This window comes from Monodelphis domestica, chromosome 5 (assembly GCF_027887165.1).
Source record: "Monodelphis domestica isolate mMonDom1 chromosome 5, mMonDom1.pri, whole genome shotgun sequence".
Classification (NCBI taxonomy): domain Eukaryota; kingdom Metazoa; phylum Chordata; class Mammalia; order Didelphimorphia; family Didelphidae; genus Monodelphis; species Monodelphis domestica.
The window spans coordinates 73,759,444-73,779,743 of record NC_077231.1 but is presented as its reverse complement, the minus strand read 5'-3'; positions in this window follow the sequence as shown (position 1 = coordinate 73,779,743).

Sequence of the window (20,300 nt, the reverse complement as noted above, 5' to 3'; positions counted from 1 at the left end):
TTCATATTAGGGAGATAATCCCACATTCTGGAGGGGCTGTGATACTGGAACAAAAGTTCCACTACGACCAAGATGGAAAGACTTAATTTTAGAAAGAGTATCTTCCTGGCAACAGATTGTCTCTGCTGCCTCAGGACCAATCTAGCAAAATATGGTCCTGGTATATATATATGTGTTTATGGAGAACCAGCAGACAAAAGTGATTAAATCAGATGTTGAGCAAAATATGAAGAAACCAATCTAATGTTATATTGCTAGAGCAGATGAAAACTTTTTTTTTTAGAAAACAAGATGGAAATATACATGCTCATTGACTTAGAGATTCCGTTACCAACTTGGACCTTAAGAGGATTATTGAGAGATATAAAGCTATGCATGTATGAAAATATTTGTAGCAGCTTTATTTATAATGACAAAATAACTGAAAATAACATAAATGAAATGAATTTGATAAATGTGTGCATAGATTGTGATATTTGAATGTACTGGATTGTATTATGATATTAGAAATGCTAAATATTGGAAATATAAAGAAAATAAGGTAAATATATGAAAAAATAAAAAGAGAATAAGAATAACAAATGCCACGATTAAATTAAATAATAATAACCACAAAATTAAAAAAAAGTATCCAAGTAAAACATCCAAGGGGAAATGAAATGTAGATGCTTATGTTAGCAAACATACATAACTTACAATTTTTGAACAAATTGTAAACAATGTGAAGTTTGTGGTTTTGCACATAATACTTTTTTATGAGTTACTTCAGTTAAACTTTTTTTGTTTTCAGTGGTAGTAATTACTAAATATATAATTAAGAGGAAAAATAAGAATAGTCAACTATGAGGAATGGAGAGAGTTATGAAAATACTTAGATGAAATGATGCAAAATGAACTGTCAAAATCAAAAATATTCATAGACTCTATAACCACAACAATGTAAATGAAAAACAAAAAGGACAAAACAAAGGGATAAAGAACTTTGCAAAGTTACAAAGACATTTTTGCCTCAAAGAAAAGATTGGAGAAGCCAATTTCCCCACTTCATTGCAAAAGTAAAAATGTGTGGAAATGGGACATTGCACAGGATGTCAGATTTTTTTTTTTGTATATTAATCAACTTGATGATTTTCCTTCTATTTCTTATGGGTTCTGATTCTGAAATTATGGGGAGCATGTATGTGAATATAAAGACATTTATTTTAAAAATGTATAATGACTTGATAGTTGTTCTCAAAAATTCCCTTCATTTGTTTCCAGATGAACTTCTCAGCCACATCCTAACCCAGATCTACTAATACCAATCTCATGTCTTTTTTTTTTTCTTTTTACAAGTTTGGGCCACCCACTCTCACAATTTATTTAGCTTTCTAATCATACCATTAACCTGTTATTATTTTCATTGTTCTTGTTTTTCTTGAGTAAACATTTTCAAGTTCTGTTTTTAAATCCTTCTTTATCCTTGTGAATAATTTTATATCCTTTTAAAATGTACTTGTTCCTTCTCATATAATTCAGCAACAGAATCAGGAGCAGAATTTGGATGAAAATGTTATGCTACAAATTTTATAAATTTCTCCTTCTCAACTTCAAACCCTGACCTAATTCACAAGTTCCAATCCGCCAAATCATCTATCCCAGACGATTTCTTGCTCCTTTTATTAGTTCAAACTTTTCTCCCTGTTTCCTCATTCTTCTACAGTGGAAGTTGAAAGTATTCTTTGAGTTAGATCTTTAATGTGGGTTCAAATCCTGCCTTTTACACAAATTATCTATATAACCAGAGACACATTTTTTTTCCTGGAAGTATAATTCCTCCAGGTAAATTCCTAATACTTTAAATTAATGATAAGTTCATTTTCTTTACTGAGAGTAGGGATTTACACACCAGAAGTAATCTAGAGCCATGAAAAACAAAGGCTTAGATCAAAAAGAAAGAAAATCACAGAAGGAAAATATTGTCAAATAGTTAATACAAATATTCCCTTCATTTTACAATATCATCATGTGTGCTGAATGTAAATACTTTAAATTCATACATACACATAAAATTTTTGTCAAGATCATTCAAACACTTCATTTCCTCTTCAAATTGTCATTTATTATGTGTTCCTTTTGAACCTTTATAGAATAAATACTTCCACTTGCATTATTATCTATCATGCTTATTTGTATTTCTTAAATTATACATATAAATTGATAATTCTATATAAAGTAAAATATATTATAATTACATGTTTCCTAAATTATACACACACACATATGTAAATATGCATAAAGAGGTTTTTTTTTTAAAGACAGTTAAACTGATTAATGGTTCAAATATTGCCACACTTGCCATACTTAAGCATTTGTTGGCAGAGAGGCAAGCATGCATCTAGCTTGCAATTAATTTTGAAGAACCACAGTTAATTAACACTATCATATAGCTCAGCATAACAGACTCACATTGCAACAGTTCTCCCACCCTTGCAAGATCAATGGAACCCTGGAAGCTACAACAGAAAGAAATTAGGATGTGCATCAAATTTGTGAAACTAATAAAGAAAACACATTTCCCATCATATATTTTAAAGTGATCTTTTTCATTACATCTTGCAATTGGTTTCTCTGTGCAATGCAGTAGATGGAATTGGAGTTTGCTGTTGTCCCATTTTTCAAAATAGTAAATGGTCGTTCAATGGTAATAAAGTTTTTACTGGTGATGGGAACATTTGAGAGTCCAGCTGTAATTCTTCAGAGACATTTTAATGCTTACAAAATGATTCTGCATATAAGCTCATTGATCATTCACTTAGGTAACTTTATGTTCTATATTCTCTTTAACATATATTAATCAACCTTAATTTAAATCTTAAGGGATTAACACTGCCTTTCTGATGATTTTCTTTTGTTTTCATTGTTGTTGCTATTATTGTAGTTTTGAAACTCATTTAAGAATATTGACAAGGGATTAATCTTTCAAAACACTAGATAACTAGAAAACTAAACTAACTAGGAAACCAGGTAAAACCAGAAATTATTGAAAAGAAGTTCATGACCTATGTTAGTAAAGGGACTTGGATCACTTCATAGGTCTCTGTGCCACAGACATCATGAGTATAATAATGATTTCTAATTCCATATTAAAAATACCCTTAAATATGAAAATATGAAAATATAATATATATAATAAAATCTAACCCAGTTGTCTGAATGTCCATTTTGATGGATCCAAATCCAGTTTTGGGGTTGCTTATCATATAAATCATCATATCCTCCTACACCTAAGGAAATCTTGTGAATTTCAGTATATTATTCATTTTGAAAATCTGTTTTAAATCTTTAATAGTAAGGTAATATGCTAAGAATGTTATCGTAATTTGATAAATGTCACAATTCTGGTATGTGTGATGCATACAAAAATGTTTTCAAAAATCATAATGCTCAAATGAAAATATATGATTGAAATGATATATTTATGGAATTTTTCTAATTTTAAAGTGCTATATGAATATAAACCAATAAATTATAATGCATAATTAAATAATCTATTATAGGTAATTATACTATCATATGTTAATACCAATTATTTTACTACATTATTATGCTGTTTTCAAATACATATTGATTAAAACTTTAAAATGTTGATATTGAATTAAGGGACCAAATAGGGGATACATTTTCAAAATATTAATCTTGATTATCTGGTAATATTTTCTTGATTGGTTCACATTTATACTTCTTTGCAGTGATCCCAGACCATTCTTTGTCACCAAAGATCATCATTCTTCTTCATTTTTAAAATTCATTTCAATTATTTTTTTAACATTAAGGTCATTTATAGAACCTCCTGTGATGACTCTTTCCTTATTACAAAGAAAGTAAGTTCTGTATTTAAGCCCCAAAACCCTGATATGTTACTTATTTCTGGCAATACATATAACATTTCATGTCCATAATCCCTCATCTGCCTACTAAAGAGGGAGGCATATTTCATCATCTATACTTCAGAAGGACAACTTTAAAAAAATAGTTTTATTGTAAGTAATAGTCATACAATAAGATTAAGAGATGACAGATGAACAAGACTATTGATGTATTGAAATCTTCCAAATCATAATAGACTCAGGAAACAAATTCAAGTTTATTGTATCTTTCATTTTGGGGAGGATTTCTAGAACAAAAAGAGACAAAAGAGAAAGACTGAGTGGTAACCTGCATTAGGAAACAAAGGGCCTATGTTGATGAGAAGACATAATTCAATCCAGATATAAGTTTATTTAAGTAATGCACTGTGATCTCCAACAATGACTACTGTATATATTTTAATGTATTTATTTCATCTTGCAATTTGAATCCATCAACCGTCTGTTAGGACCTGGGTAGCATGTTTCATCATTTCCCCACCATCCTGGTTAGTCATAGCTTTATTTTGATGTCTTAAATCTTTTAAAATTGCTTTACTTCCCAGGATTTCTGACAGTCACAGTTTTTTCATTAGCTTGTGATCTCACCTTTTCTATTTATGAATAATATTAATTACTATTATTTTATAAACTCTTTGAAAATAAATTCTCATTATTGTTAAACTACAAACTAGTTCCCTCTCCTTGCTCCTGTCTCTTTCTTTACAAAGAAGAAAAAGTTGGAGAACATGGAGTATGATATGTATTATCAATAATTAAAGTCATATGATTCTTATACCTTTATGTTCAAATTCAGACTCCAATATCAGATACTCCTTTCCTTTTCTTTCTTTTGTTATCTACTTTATTACATAGTAGTTGAGTTTTTAACTAATCCCTTACTCATCCCATCATGCCTCTTAACTCTTATCCTGTTTGCTTTTCTTTGTCTTTGATCTTTTCTATTTCCCTATTGAGTTTAATGCATTTGAAAATAAAACTCTTTGTAAGTATCTATGTAAAATACATAAAATGTTAAAAAAAAAGTCTGTGTAAAATTGTGTGTGTGTGTGTTGATGAGGTACTTGAATAACTCTTACTTTTCTGGTTCAAATGAAATTTTAATTTCATGTGAAACTGACAGAATTTTTACATATATATTGAGCCTTTTCAAACATCTGCATTATTTGACATAAAAGGTTGTAGCCCTTTTGTTCCTTAGTGCATTCTTTTTTTCTCTCTCTCTATTTTCCTTTCCTTTAAGAAAATGAAGATGTAGAATAACTACTTTCAAGCTCCTTTTCTACCCCATCCCTTTTTAATTCCCTATATAACCTTTCACAACCAAAGATTTGTGAAGGAATTTATAATTCTTCTCCCCTATTAGAATTTAAATATTTTGTCATCAGATAGTCCCTTTCATTAATTCAAAAGCATTTGCCTTTCTGTGTTTTATTTCCTGTGTTTGCATTTCATTCTATCTTCTCAAATCCATTATTTATATTAGGAATAGTTGGTGTCAGTTTCCTAAATGATCCATTTTCTGCCTTCAGGAATATATTGTTTTGCTAATTGTTGTCTTTTCCTATAGAATTTGCTTTTCTGAATATGGCATTTCTACTAAATCTCTTTTCATTTATCATTGTCAATGCCAAGTCTTTTGGGATCATGACTTTGGTGCCTTGATTGTAGAATTCTTTCTTTCTAGTGTTTTTTTTTTTTTAGTTTGACTCTCAAGCTCTTGATTTACTTATAACATTTTTTGGGTGGTGATATTAGAGAATTTCCATGGAATATTTTCATATATTTAGCATTTTAATTGACCTTTTTATTTTAATATATCTTAGTATTTTGATTCATAATTTTTACATGGGGAATAATTCTTTTTTCTTTGATTTTTTCCAACTATTAATTTTTATAGCATTTACTTCATATTTTATCTTTTTAATTTTATTTTCATTCTTTCTTATTTTGTTTCCCCCCTAAATCTATTACTTTCTGTTTGATCTCTTTCAAATTTTAGGAAGTTACTTTCTTGATTAAAATTTCCTACTTTCTTTTTATTATTAAATCCCCCTAATCATTATTTCTTCCATAATTTTCATTTCATTAACGTTTCATTTTATATCTCTTGCTTAAATTCTTTAAGATACATTTGTATTATTGGTAGTAGAGGAAAGATTTTCTCTAAGGCACTAGTTAGAATGATTGTAGAATTATTTCCTTCTTGTTTTATTTCTTAATCTCTCAAGTTATAACATTTCCTTATTATATTTGCACATCATATCTCTTGCCTTGGTTTGGCTTTGTGCTAATGCCATATTCTGTTCCCTACCACACCCTTAGTTGGAGAAGTGCATAGGACATGCCATAATTTCTCCTAACATATTTGCAATAAATAGGTCCTCCTCTACATAGTAGAACTGAGTTAGTTCTGTGATGTCACTGTACTAGTATGGACCTAGTTCCTGTCATGTTCCTAGACTGGTTTCATGTTACACCTTCTATCTACCCATATTTGTCTTCTCTCATAGCCTAGACAAATTTCTTATAGTTTCACTGTTCAGTCCTTAACTATCTAGAATAGATCACAATTTCTTCCTTTTATTTTTTCCATTATAATTTTCTTTATAATTATTCTGTCTGGTACTTTTTTAGGTTTTATTGGTGTGTTTGTGAATGATGTGGTATCTTCTATGTAATAACATCTTGCCTTCTTTGTCAGAAGTGCAAGAGAAATCATTTTATACTTTATCCCTGTCTCATTTTTACTGATATATAGTACCACAGGTTTTATCTTAATTTATAAACTCTTTTATTCTGCTTCATATACTAAGAAAATGTAAAAGTTTCAAGAAGCCTTTACTTTTGTAAAAAGTAGCTTCTGGCCTTTGACAAAATACAGCACCCATTCCTATTGAAAACACTAGAAAGTATAGGAATAGAAGGGCCTTTCCTAAAAATAATAAACAGTATATACCTAAAACCATCAGCAAACATCCTCTGCAATGGGGAAAAACTCAAAGCCTTCCCAATAAGATCAGGAGTCAAACAAGGATGCCCATTATCACCTTTATTATTTAATGTTGTACTAGAAACACTAGCAGTAGCAATTAGAGAAGAAAAAAGAAATTGAAGGTATTAAAATTGGCAATGAGGAGACCAAGCTGGCACTCTTTGCGGATGATATGATGATTTACTTGAAGAATCCTAGGGAATCAACCAAAAAGCTAACCGAAATAATCAACAACTTTAGCAAAGTTGCAGGATACAAAATAATCCCTCATAAGTCATCAGCATTTCTATATATCTCCAACACAGCTCAGGAGCAAAAACTAGAAAGAGAAATTCCATTTAAAGTCACCCAAGACAATATAAAATACTTAGGAATCTATCTGCCGAGACAAACACAGGAACTATATGAACACAACTACAAAACACTCTCCACACAATTAAAACTAGATCTAGACAATTGGAAAAACCTTGATTGCTCATGGGTGAGACGAGCTAACATAATAAAAATGATCATCCTACCCAAACTTATCTATCTATTTAGTGCCATACCCATTGAACTACCAAAAAACTATTTTACTGAATTAGAGAAAACCATAACAAAGTTCATTTGGAAGAATAAAGGATCAAGGATATCCAGGGAAATAATGAAAAAAATACAAAGGAAGGTGGCCTTCCAGTTCCAGATCTCAAACTATATTACAAAGCAGCGGTCATCAAAACAATTTGGTATTGGCTAAGAGACAGAAAGGAGGATCAGTGGAATAGACTTGGGGTAAATGACCTCAGTAAGACAGTCTTTGACAAACCCAAAGATCCCAGCTTTTGGGACAAAAATCCAGTATTTGATAAAAACTGCTGGGAAAATTGGAAGACAGTGTGAGAGAGATTCAGTTTGGATCAACACCTCACACCCTACACCAAGATAAACTCAGAATGGGTGAATGACTTGAATATAAAGAAGGAAACTATAAGTAAATTAGGTGAACACAGAATAGTATACATGTCAGACCTTTGGGAAGGGAAAGATTTTAAAACCAAGCAAGATTTAGAAAGAGTCACAAAATGCAAAATAAATAATTTTGACTACATCAAATTAAAAAGTTTTTGTACAAACAAAACCAATGTAACTAAAATTAGAAGGGAAGCAACAAATTGAGAAACAATCCTCATAACAAAAACCTCTGACAAAGGTCTAATTACTCAAATCTATAAAGAGCTAAACCAGTTGTACAAAAAATTAAGCCATTCTCCAATTGAAAAATGGGAAAGGGACATGAATAGGCAATTTTCAGTTAAAGAAATCAAGACTATTAATAAGCACATGAAAAAGTGTTCTAGATCTCTTATAATCAGAGAGATGCAAATCAAAACAACTCTGAGGTTTCACCTCACACCTAGTAGATTGTTCAACATGACAGCAAAGGAAAGTAATGAATGCTGGAGGGGGTGTGGCAAAGTAGAGACATTAATGCATTGCTGGTGGAGTTGTGAATTGATCCAACCATTCTGGAGGGCAATTTGGAACTATGCCCAAAGGGCAATAAAAGACTGTCTGTGCTTTGATCCAGCCATAGCACTGCTGGGTTTGTACCCCAAAGAGATAATAAGGAAAAAAGTCTTGTACAAGAATATTCATAGCTGAGCTCTTTGTGATGGCAAAAAATTGGAAAATGAGGGGATGCCCTTCAATTGGAGAATGGCTGAACAAATTGTGGTATATGTTGGTGATGGAATACTATTGTGCTAAAAGGAATAATAAAGTGGAGGAATTCCATGGAAACTGGAAAAACCTCCAGAAATTGATGCAGAGTGAGAGGAGCAGAACCAGGAGAACATTGTACACAGAGACTGACACACTGTGGTACAAGAGAACATAATGGACTTCTCCAGTAATGGCTTTACAATGGCTCTGAACAACCTGTAGCGATCTACAAGGAAAAAAAAATTTATCCTCAAGCAGAGGAGAAACTGAGGGAGTAAAAACACGGAGGAAAAGCAACTGCTTGACTACAGAGGTTGAGGGGACATGATCAAGGAGAGATGCTAAATGAGGACCCTAATGCAAATACCAACAACAAGGAAATGGGTTCAGAGCAAGGACACATGTGATACCCAGACGAATCGCGCATTGGCTAGGGGAGTGGTGGCGGTAGGGGTGGGGGAAAGGAAAAGAAAATGATCTGTTTCCAATGAACAATATATGAAAATGACCAAATAAAATAATGTTTTAAAAACTTTAAAAAAAAAAAGTAGCTTCTGGTGTCTAAGTGATGCAGGGTGGGCAGAAAGACATGAGGAAGAAAGATACAGTTATATAATGGTGCTACAGTAAACATATGCCAGATTCACATTGAGAATCAGAGATGGATGGGGACAAAAAGTTACTATCTTCTAATTTATGTACTCAGTTTAGTGTATCAATAACTGGGGAATAGGCGTGGAGAGAATATTATGTTGGAATACCATCCTGCTTCTTAGGCTTACCATAGAGTGGCCAATGAGTTGAAGTACTCATGTCTAGGAAAACTTTATGAAAAGCCCTAAACCACTATCACTGAGTCAAAGGAGGGCTTGAGTATAAACTACTCTTGAGTTTTCAGATAATAAATTTAACCTGTGTCTGAATTATAATGAGGGATACTGAAATTTGGAAAAAAAGAAAATGTTTATGTTTAGGTAGGAGATAGCTAATGCACGATCACTATTTTATGTGGTTTAATTAAATGGATGACAGACCCTATAGATCTGAAAGCTAGAGGTTTGGGGTATTCAAAGGAGAAAGTGCAGATATGATTTAAAAAGGTAGAATTTAGGTAGTGAACTTATTGAAAATGAAGTCAAGTGATTAAGATGACAGGAACAAGGATCTGGAAAAGACAGAAAACTTGAAAGACAATTTTTGGCTAGGCCTGGCAGAGTTTATAGTCTGACCATAGTGAGTTTTTATTAAAACAACAATAACAATGTTAATATCAACAACCTGTAGTAAAAAGAGCTCTAAGACAAAATATAAATTTGTTAACCTGGAATTTAAGGTCTTTCTAATCTAGCTAGATATAGCTTATACATTCTTTCATTTATTTTTATCTATTTATTGAAAAGCCTTATTTATTAAGTAGACTTATCTCATAATATTTTGAATGATACACTCCCATCAAACTAAAGACATCTACATTTCATCTTTCCTTCCTGTGCCTTAGAAAATCCTTTCCAAATATTTGGAATGTTATCTGTCTTATCTCTGCCCATCTCATACCTTATTTTCCTTCAAAAATCAACTCAGATGCCACTTTTAGAGAAGTTTTCACTGTAATCAACCAGAAACATTTATTATGCACTTATTAAGTGTTTTTATGGATTTTGCTGAGTGTTGGGGTAACAAATATAAGAAATGGAACACACCTTACTTTCAATGAACTTACATCCTATTTTGAGAGGCAAAATATATAACTAGATAGAAAAAACATATGTTCTGGGGATGCATCTCTTCAAGGAAAATCATTCTGGCAGTCATATTGTTCAGTACAGTTCTGGTTCAGATTCCAAGGAGGAGACACACACAGTAATGCAATACATACGAGGTACTTTATTCAAGCTATAGTTTGGGCCTCCACCAAAATCGGAAGACCTCGAGCATTGCATAGGTCTGGTTTATATAGAGGTGCTAGGGGTGGAGGTCGTCTTGAGAATCAGGCACCACAAGTGAAGACACATCAATTTTAGTCCCAGATGTTTCCTTTTAACATATGGTTAGCCAGTGACCTAGGTCAGGTCAGTGAAACCTGAAGACTTGAGATAACATAAGACAGCACGTAAATCAGGACATGGTAATTTTAGTTCTTGGGACAGGGACTCTATTTAGGGTATTGCCTGGAGGGCAATTTCCCATGATAACATTATATTTCTTCATTCCCTACTTCTTTTAAGAAAATGAGGAATCCTACTCATGGGAACAGTGTCCTCATAGGGGCATGGATGTCGTTTAGGGGCAGGTATTGCTGCCTTAGGACCATGAGTAGGACTATGTTAATGCGCTCCTTTACAAAGCCACAAAACCATGGGGATTTGTGAAAGAGCGGTTCATACCAGGATTTTTGGGCCTCACTTTCTTTCTGATGGCCAGGCCTTCTCTTAGTTTTATCATGGAATCCCGAACCAAACCTGTGTGGTCTGCATAAAAACAGCATTCTTCTCCTAGAGCAGCACAGAGTCCCCCCTGCTGGAGGAATAAAAGATCTAGTCCTCTCTGATAAAGACACTTACTGTGATAGAGTAAGACTTTAGGAAAAACAGTAGTTGGAGTCTAAGGAGTCTTTAGCTACCCAGGGGATCAAACCTGAGGACGCACACAACCATCAGATGACTTGGGGTGGGAGAAGATATTTACTGTCACTAGGAGTCACAAGGATGTAAGGCAGCAGAAGAATTTCCCTGATAATAGTTTGCCCAAGTTTCTGGGGGTACAATGCCCATGTCAGCTTCCCCCTCTCCAAATATCTAGGGAAAAGGGGCGATGGTCTCAATATTCTGTAGCTTCTTCAGAGCTGAGAATGGTTTTAGAGCTGCCCCTGCCTATTGTCAGTAGAGGGGCATTGACTGTAGGCATTGTCCAGGGCTTCAGGCTGGAATAGTTGCCAAGGTTACAGTGGCATCTGGGTGACTCCCATGAGTGCTTCTACCCTAGAAGCAACTAGACAAGTGACAAGGTTACAATGCAAGGTTCACATATCCCACAGGGGAGCAACCAAAACTTAAACAGCGAGGGAAAGGTTGTGGACAAAGTGTCTTTAGGGACATGTCCTCAGTGAATGCCTGGGTCCTAGGTAGGTATGGACCTGCTTGGAGATCTAAAGGATGTCCATCAACTACTTCCCCAGATTGGCAGACAGGTCACAAGGGGGAGTGTCAGCCCCTAAGAAAGAAGTTTAGAAACCAGGTCTGAGGCAAAAACTAGAACACCAGATAGAGACAGAGAAAATTAGTACAATAGTAATTGACATTACATGTTTGCATTTGGGTACCTTAGCCAACAGACTTCTTCAGAAATCATCTAATGACAGGAATAGATCCCTTTAGGAAATCAGATTCCTGAGTTGTTTGCAATGTTGGTATGTGATGTTTCTGTTAAAGAATATCCTTTTGCAAAGTACACATCAACTACAAACATTTATAAACACTTGAATAACAATATTTTACAGATGTATTCCTTTACCCCAAATTCTGGGGGAAATTCAAGAAAGCTTTGAGCTATATTTCCAAGCTCAAGATCCAAACTTCAACTGTGGTAAATTAAGGCTACAAATACAAGCCATCTATTAATAAACTTATAAAAATGGAGATTTGAACCATGGACTTCAATTCCCAGAAGTCCTTGGTAGTTCCCAGAATTCCCTAAAATCTCACCTGAGGTCCTCACCTGGGGAGAGAACAAAATGGGTATTTAAACTGACTCTTGGTCTACTTTGCCCTCTCTCTCAGCTTCTGCTTCTAGGCACATGCGGCTCTCTGCCTAGCAGGCAAGATTTAGGTTGCATGTGCTTTCTTATTTTGCATTTTCTTTATTTCTTAATCCTTAATAAACCTAATAAAAATATAATACTTTTAGCAGAGAAACTAATTTTAATCTTAATAAACTTCACCTACTTTTCAAAGTATGTTCCCTAACAATTTAAGAATTTTCAATTATTAAGCTAATAGGTTGTTTGGGGAAATGGAAACTTGAATTTTACAACTTGCATTATGTGCTGATTATGGGAATTTGTCACAAAAGAGAAGGCAGACAGGGAAAATATTTCTTCATGTCCCAAGGGACACATAGTAAGGGCTTCACATACAGACCAAAGCTGGCACACATTCATTCCATCATTGTATTACTGAAGGATTAACAGCCTAGATGATCAGAAAAGGTCCATTCCCATGTGAGCCCAGAATATGTCTCTGTAACCATCCCAGGACTTTCTCTGTCCTTTGTGTACTTTGTCACCATTAGATCCCAGAAGCCTTCTTTTTTCTTAAAAAGTCAAGTCTCACCCATTTCAATTGAGAGAAATTCTGCTTATCAGCAGTCAAATAACAAATTTCCATACCCTGAAACAAGCCTTTTATATCCCTACAAGACTGATCACTCTTATGTATCATTCTTATTATCATTCTTATGTATTTTGGCAATAATTTACATATCACACTTTAGTCTCAAAACCTGAAAAAAAGAACAGAGTGCTGAATTGAGTAGCTCCATAGTAATATAAATCAGAGATGTATCATCTCTTGGACCTAGGTCATCTGAAAGACTAAGACAAGAGCATGCAGGAATCACTTCAGGGTAACTGTCCAGAGACATTAAAGAATAATATGTGATTTTCCAACAACACATACATTAACTTTAGAAATTATCCCTAAGTTAAAGATCCAATTATGAGAGCAGAACATCTATCTGTTCTCTCTCTCTCTTTCTTTCTCTCTCTCTCTCTCTCTCTCTCTCTCTCTCTCTCTCTCTCTCTCTCTCCCTGGCTGTCTCTGTCTGTCTGTCTGTCTGTCTGACTCTCTCTCTCCCTTCAAAACCCTCTGTTTTAAAAGCAGAGCAAGACTTCCATTCTTCCTTCACAAATCTGCATACTCAAGTTTTATGGGCTTTAGATCAAAGTCCCTTTCTTCTTGAGATAACATATGACAGTACATAAATCAAAACATGGTAATTTTAGTTCTTGGGACAAGGTATCCTATTTAGAGTATTGTCTGGAGGGCAATTTCCCATGATAACATTATGTTTCTTCAATATGAAGGATGAATTTGAATAAGAGTGAAATGAGTTAGGAAGATCAATTAGGAGATATTGCAATGTTCTAGGTAAGAAGGGATGAGGGCCTGAACTAAGGTGTTGCTCTGTTACTTGCAGAAAGAAAATAGATATTTTGAAGGTAGAAATGGCAAAATTGGGAAATTAATTGGATAAAGAAGGAAAGGAGTTAGAGGAGTCTAATAAAATACTGAGGTCACAAACCGATGTGAACTTTAAAAACTACTCCACCCTACTTAGACCATTTTTTAGGGGAAGATAAGGTTGTAATTTCCCAATTGAACAATGAAGGTACTTAGTTCTCACCTTATAGTGAAGCTAGAACTTTAAGCTAAGTCTATTTTTAGATCTAATATAAAAAAGTGTTGAGTAAATATAAAGGTTAAATCAATCACAAAATGGTCAAGTAACTCACAAAAGGTTAACTTAACAAAGAAGGAACTCTGAAGTTATAATCAAATCAAAGAAGATGAGAACTAAAAATATGGGCAGTCCTGGAGAAAAAGTCTTTAATGTGATTGGTAGATGTGAAAATTTAGAGGAGGAGACACAAGGATGAAAGGTATATATATTTGAGATTTTTCATCCCTCAAGGGTACTCTCTCTCTTTCCTGATTGGTGGTGGAGAGTTAGCTGAGAGCTGTGTGCTGAGCCTTTCGGCATCATAGTGTTGCTACAAGCTATTGTCTGGTTTGGTGATGAGTTTCTGGCTGAATTTTCCTCCTTTACTTTCCAACTTTTTCCTCTCGGAAGTCTCTAATCTTCTTCAGACACTTAGAGGCAGGGAGTTTAAAACTCCCTTTGGAATAGGTCAGGTAGGAGAAATTCTATATCCTCTCTCCTCCTTCTCCTTAAAACCATTCCCTCTATATTAATTAAATTACCATAAATTTCCAGACTGCCTTGGGTATTTTATTTGGCGACCATTTAAATCTAGATTCAAAGTCACAACCCTAAAATTATCTGACACCCAAAAGATAAGAAGAATGGTATTTCCTTCAGAGAAATATTGAAATTTTAGAAAAGTAGTTTAAGGGGTAGGGGTGAATAATTATTTCTATTTTTGAACATGTTGAATTCGAGATATCTTTAGCACACCGTTTGAAATACTCAATAGGCAGTTATTGATGTGGGATATAAGTTTAGGAGAGCAGTATTAGATATATAAATCTGTGATTCATTCATAGAGAGATAACAATTAGGACCATTGAAGTCAATCCCATCACCAAAATAAATGGAAATAAAGGAAGCATGGGGATGCAGAACATAATCCAAGGGAATTCTGACAGTTAATAGACAACTTAAAAAACAAAACAAAACAATGGATTCTCTTATCAGTGTATAGATTGTATCCTCCTTGAGGTCATAAACTCCTTAAAAACAGGAAATAATGTTTTTTTTCCTCTATCCTTCATACCAAACAAAATGCTCTAAAGATAGTAGGCTCTTACGAAGTACCTACTGAGTTCATAAGGAAAAGAACAAGTCTTCCAGAAGATGACTCTACTCCATTCAAATGGTGGAAGACCTGACAGTAATTGAAGATTAATTTTCATGATATTCATTTCTAGTAGACTGTCTAGGATCTCTGGTCGTTAGTAGCAACCCCATCTTTTATCTGGCTAAATTTGCAAAAATATCATATGACCATGTTGTTGTAATACACTGCAAAGTGAAATATAATAGAATATCACCTGTCTTAGATATCATACATCCAGAGTGTTTTAGCTTATCAGAAATACTAAAGGGACTTAAAAAAAATAATCATTCCACCAGTAATCCATTCCATATCATGTATTCTGATGTCAATAATGGAAAGTAATTTTAATACCTATATAATATATGTATAGAAGACATAAATGTGTATACATGAAACATATATATATATATATATTACACTTACACATATAGCATATGTATGTATGCATGTATACAGACATATGACATGTACACATCTAATATATATGTGCACAGGAAGATATATTTGTGCATGTATGCATATTTAATTCTCTCATAATCACTATACAGTTTATATATGTGTATGCATATTACATATCATATATCATATTTGTGTTATTTGTGTATTATAGGTAGAAAATGTTTATTTTTATGATAATGAAAAAGGATTTATATGTGTATATGTGTGTATATATGGAGATTGCCTCTTTACCTATAATATATATTAATAAAGAAAAATGTCTCTTTACCTATTTTATATTTTATATATTTGGGTATATATGTATGGAAGAGAATGTATTTTTACATATATATGAAGAGAATATTTTCCTTACATATGTGTGCATATGTATATATGGAAGAAAATGGTTTTTTACCTACATTATTTATATATGATAATTCTTCTTTACCTATTTTAGAAAATGTGTATGTGTGTGTGTGTATAATATAATTTATGTAGTGCTTTAAGATTTGCAAATCACTTTTCACATACCACTTCATTTGATCCTCATAATAACTCTTGAAGATAGATGCTCTTATTATCCCCATTGTATGGATGAGGAAATTGATACAGAGTTTATGCAACTCGTCCAAGGTCCTATGAGGAAGTTTTAGAAGAAGAATTCTGCTTCTAAGTCACGTGTCTTGTCCACTGTGCAAGCTAGCTACTTCTTTCTCACTGAGAAATCAATTTTTAGCAAGATGAAAATAAACTCAACAGACATGTATTTGGAAGCTCCTGTTTGCCAAACAGTGTGGTTTGCTATGATTCCCCTCTTTAAGCCAATCATTCATTCTGTTAACTACTGTAAAAAATGAGTGGACCGTATTATTGTGTATTGAACACATGGAGTGGTAAATTATTAACTAGATCTCCCTTCTATCCAATTTATTTTTTTTTTTTGTTAATGCAAGGAGGAGGATCCTGGGACAATTTACTTCAAAGTCCCATAATTTAAAGCAACAGAAAGAAAAAAAAAGTTGAGAAAACATGAAGAGAAATTTAAAGGCATTCTTTAAAGACCAGGAGGTCAGTAGTTCACACCATCAGGTCATTTTATTTGGTAACATTTTTGGAATGTAAAGTATATGTGTATATGAGTCAATGTTTAATTTTCAGAATTCTAGCCTCCTCTTCTCACAAGCTGTATAGAATAAAGGGCATACCTAGTGCCTACTTAATAAGAACCTCCCCCCCCCCCCCGCCATTTTTGACATGCATTTACATTGCTTTAAGAAATGCTGTTTTGAGCTGGTAGGATCATAGATTTTCTACTTGCCAAGTCCCAGATTTGGAGCGCAGATGTAAATTAGCCATATTTCACATGTTTTGAGATAAATTTATTTAGCATAACTGCATTCTCTGAAATATATTTTATTGCTCTCTTTTTAATATGCAACAGGAAAAATCAAATAACTGCTGTCTCACCAGACATTTTAATAGCTATTTTTTAAAAAATGAAGCTTGAGTCATTAAATACAGAATGTAATTAGCTTAAATGGATACATTTATCTAAATTTTATGCTGTATTATAAATCTCCATACAGGAAAAGGCTACTTTGATCCTTCACTATGACATGATGTAGGGAGGGTGGCGATGACCCTGGATCCTCTAAGACTAAGATATGCACCATTTTCTCTGGAAGGCCTTCCTTACCAATTTTGAAAGGATAGATAGGCTTTCCGATACCCAGCTTGAGTTAATTTTAGAGATATTCATCACCAGAAGTGTTTACCATTATCTGGTGTATTTCTGCCAAAGCAAAAACTCATAAAGACTACTAAGTCATGGAAAGGTTGTTATCAGTGTTCATAAACGGAAAAGACAGGATGACTACATGACTTATCTTTTCATTTTCTTTCCTTTTTAGATGGGAACTATAATTCCACTGGTATGAAGATCCCCAAAAGAGAGAACTAACTATTGAATCAAGTCAGTAAGTGCCTACAGTACAATTTACAATCTTAGAGAGCTCATTGAATTCTTAAATGACTTGCTCAGAGTTACATGGCCATGTTAGAGGGGAGATTTGAATTCAAGTCTTTCTGACTACAAGATTGTTTTTATATCTACTATGCAATGCTACCTCTCACTTTTAAACATAATGTGAATAACACCAGAAAAAAAAATGTAGCTTTATAAAATCAAATCGTGCCAATTCTTCTACCCATTGTTTGAAGTTTTCTAAACTTAGAACCAGAAATATTATATAATCTTTAAATATTCCAATACTTTTTCATAATCCAAATGAAAAAGGGATTCACTCAATGAATGAGATTCTTTACAAATTCTTACCTATGATTTGCATTTTTATGATTGCATCAAGTCCCAGAATATTGCATAATCCATCCGATGGACTGAAGTGATTCAAAAGTACTAAATAAAATAATCTTGTAAGAAAAATCATACATGTAGCTCATGGTAGAGTAGAGGGCAGGGCCTGGAATCAGGAAAACTCATCTTCCTAAGTTCAAATTTGGCCCGAGACACTTTACCAGCTATGTGACCCTGGGAAAATCACTTAAACATGTTTGCTTCAGTTCCATCATCTGCAAAATGAGCTGGAGAAGGAAATGAAAAACCATTCCAGTACTTTACCAAAACAACTCCAAATAGGGTCATGAAGAATAATACATGACTGAAATGACCGAACAACAAACAAAAAGCCACATCATAATGTTTTATCCATAAGCTTAGGTGATAAATTGTCCTTCATTTTGGAGAGGGCCAATGACATCACAGGGTGACGTCTCGACTCACACATGAATTAGATTTAAGTGAAGTAGACTTGCACAATGTCATCAGCCTCACTCTATCTCCCAGAGTCATTGAAGTCTAGTAGCAAAACAAGAGTCAGGATGCAGTGGATGATGTTGGCTTCTTTTGTGTCTGACCAAGCTCTGGATGCTCCACATAAAATATTCTTTAGATGTCTTCATGACCATTGTAACAAACTCTTATTTTTCATCCATTCTGCCAAGGGAAATCGTTACATGCTTGGGATAAACATCCCCCTAATTCACTGATGTATTGAGCCCCATTGTTACCCTCAATCTGGTTTAAACTATTTTCCAAGATGGTTTTTCCAGAGTGTGGCCTCTGCACATGCTACAACTTCTTGAAGCCACATAGGTGAGTGTTGAGTTAAGGGTAAACAACAGAGTTGGATTAGCAGCCCTATAAAGGGTTCAGTAAGCCCTCATGCCAGGGATGCTAGTCCTCCCTGACTACCCCATACACATTTCACTCTAAATGCATATGCCTGTTATCAATATTGAAGGTCAAGACCAAAAAGTGAGAATGTGCTAAAATGGTTTTAGAAAATTGCTTGGTATTTTTGATAGTTTTGAGATGCTCCCCTAAAACAAAATCAACTAACCAACCATCCAATCAACCAATCAACTAGCATTTACTAATAATAATGATATTCCAGGTACTGTGATAGGAAATACCATACAAGGAATATAGGAACAAAAGTGAAAAACAAAACTTACTTTTGAGTTTAAATGCTAATGATAGAGACAAGTACACAAGGTCGACCTGTTCTTAGGGAAACTTATATTGGCAGCTGTGCGTAGGATGGGCTAGATTTTGGTGAAATTTGAGGCAGGAAGACCAACTAGGGAAGCTATTATAATAATCTAGGAATGGATGATAGTGTTTAAACTGAAGTCATAGTTGCTTAGGGACAAAGGGTCACATGGGTCAAATGTTGTAGAAATGTAGAGTGTTAGAAACTGCAAGATTTCACAGCTGTGTGGAAATATAGGGAGAGCCTAAGGATAATATTGATTTCAAAAAAATCCATTTAGTTATATCAAAATTTTACATTGATGTTGTTATTGCTATTATTGAATCATTACAGTCATGTATGGATCTTTTTTACCCCATTTTGGGTTTTTTTGGCAAAGAAACTGTGGCAATTTGCCATTTCCTTTTCCAGCTAATTTATATATATAAGGAAATAGAAGTAAACTACTCCCATCCAGCTCAAATCATGATGTATGATGTCAAAAGAATTTTAAAAATATACCAATAATGGCTGCCCCAAAGAGCAAATTGGAGGGATGTAAAGTGGTGATTAGTAGGTTACAACATATTACCAACAATGACTTCTTTTTTTTTTAACCCTTACCTTCCATCTTGGAATCAATACTGTGTATTGGTTCCAAGGCAGAAGAATGGGCTAGGCAATGGGGATTAAGTGACTTGCCCAGGGTCACACAACTAGGAAGTGTCTGAGGCCATATTTGAACCTAGGACCTCCCGTCTCTAGGTCTGGCTCTCAATCCACTGAGCTACCCAGTTGCCTCCACCAACAATGGCTTCTGGACAGACTTAGAATAAAGGATGTCACCAAATAAATGTGTCTGAGTGTTTTAATTTGGCACTTAGTATTCCATCCCATTGGTCTCATTCTTCTTCATACATGATTATCACCAATCTTTATGCCTCTGCACATTATGCTTAAAGTTCAGTTCCTCTAAACATCTGTCTATTTGAATTCCTCACTTCCTTTAAAACTTAGCATGTACACCACCTTTAAAATAAGGTCTTTGCTCCCTGCCCTTTGCTGCAGCCATAGCACTGCTGGGTTTGTACCCCAAAGAGATAATAAGGAAAAAGACTTGTACAAGAATATTC